Consider the following 2,124-nt stretch of genomic DNA (forward strand, 5'->3'; position numbering starts at 1 on the left):
TCAAATCTTTTTAATTAATTACTTATTTTAATTTTCAATTTTCCTTTTTATCTATTTTTCTAATTTTCGAAATTATAGTTAATTTATTTTATTTTATTTTCCTTTTAATTTTCGGTACTCAAAAAGAAAAAAAATAATAATTTTTTTTATATTTTGCAATTCACATCATCTCCCTTTATCCATCATGGACTTAAGTGAAAATGAACAGTCCAGAAGGACTCTGGGGTCATATGCCAACCCCATTACTACTGCATACGGGAGTAGTATCTGTATACCTCCCATCAAAGCAAGCAGTTTTGAGCTAAATTCTCAGCTCATTGTCATGGTGCAGCAAAATTGCCAGTATTTCGGTCTTCCACAGGAAGAACCTACTGAGTTTCTGGCACAGTTCTTGCAAATTGCTGACACAGTGCGTGACAAGGAGGTAGATCAGGATGTATACAGGCTGTTACTGTTTCTGTTTGCTGTAAAAGATCAAGCTAAGAGGTGGTTAAATAACCAACCCACTGCAAGCATAAGAACATGGAAACAGTTATCAGACAAATTCCTAAATCAATATTTCTCTCCAAAAAGGATGACACAGCTAAGGCTGGACATCCAAGGCTTTAAACAAGAGGATGATGAATCCCTTTATAATGCCTGGGAGAGGTACAGAGGGATGTTAAGGAAGTGCCCTTCTGAAATGTTTTCAGAGTGGGTACAGTTAGACATCTTCTACTACGAGCTTACAGAAAAAGCTCAGATATCTCTAGACCACTCAGCTGGTGGATCTATACACATGAGAAAGACTGTTGAAGAGGCTCAAGAGCTTATTGATATCTTTGCTAGAAATCAGCATCTATACATAAGTAATGAGTCCTCTATGAAAGAAGAAGCTAAGGCAGTATTAGCTGACTTTAGTCCTCAGGAACAAGTTGCTGAACTCAATCAGCAACTATCTTCTATAACAAGGCAGTTATCAGAAATTAAGGAGATGCTACAAGAAACCAAAAATGCTAACAAGGATATGGAATCACAAGTGAATCAGACAAAATAGCAGTTATCAAAACAGATAACAGAAGAGTGCCAAGCAATTCAATTAAGAAGTGGAAAAATATTAAATACATCAACTCAAAGAAGCAGAAAGCCAAAAAAAGAACAGCTGACAGAGGATGAGTAACCTGCTACCCAAAATCCCTCTGAGGATAGTAAGAGCCCAAAAAAGAATAAGTTTGGTGTTCAAACGCCAGTGAGGGATCAGACACCTGTAAGTGCTGATAATAACTCCCTCAAGAAGGCTTCTCAACTTACCTCTGTAGGAAATAAACCTGCAGCAACTAAGGTTGAAGAATATAAAGCCAAAATACCTTATCCTCAGAAACTCCGCCAAGCAGAACAGGATAAACAATTTGCCCGCTTTGCAGACTATCTCAGGACTCTTGAAATAAAGATTCCATTTGTAAAGGCACTTGAGCAAATACCCTCCCATTAAATACCCATCAGGCATAATTGAGGACATGATTGTCAAGGTTGGGCCATTTGCCTTCCCTACTGACTTTGTAGTACTGGAAATGGAGGAGCAAAAGAGTGCAACTCTCATTCTAGAAAGACCATTCCTAGCAACTGGACGAACCCTCATTGACGTCCAAAAAGGGGAGATAACCCTGAGAGTCAATGAGGATGAGTTTAAGTTAAATTTTGTGCAGCATCCGCAGCATCCAGACACATCAGAAGACTGCCTGAGCGTTGATATTATTGACTCCCTGGTGGAAGAGGTCAATATGACTGAGAGTCTCGAATCAGAGCTAGAGGACATTTTTAAAGATGTTCAGCCTGATCTAGAAGAACCAGAGGAACTAAAAGAACCTCTGAAAACTCCTCAGGAAGAGGAGAAACCTCCTAAACCCGAGCTCAAACCACTACCACCATCCATGAAATATGCATTTCTGGGAGACGGCGACACTTTTCCTGTAATCATAAGCTCTGCTTTAGAGCCACAGGAAGAGAAAGCAATAATTCAGGTGCTAAGGACACACAAGACAGCTCTTGGGTGGTCCATAAGTGATCTTAAGGGCATTAGCCCAGCCAGATGCATGCATAAGATCCTATTAGAGGATGATGCTAAGCCAGTGGTTCAACCACAGA

The sequence above is a fragment of the Arachis ipaensis genome, chromosome B04, assembly GCF_000816755.2.
Source record: "Arachis ipaensis cultivar K30076 chromosome B04, Araip1.1, whole genome shotgun sequence".
Lineage (NCBI taxonomy): Eukaryota > Viridiplantae > Streptophyta > Magnoliopsida > Fabales > Fabaceae > Arachis > Arachis ipaensis.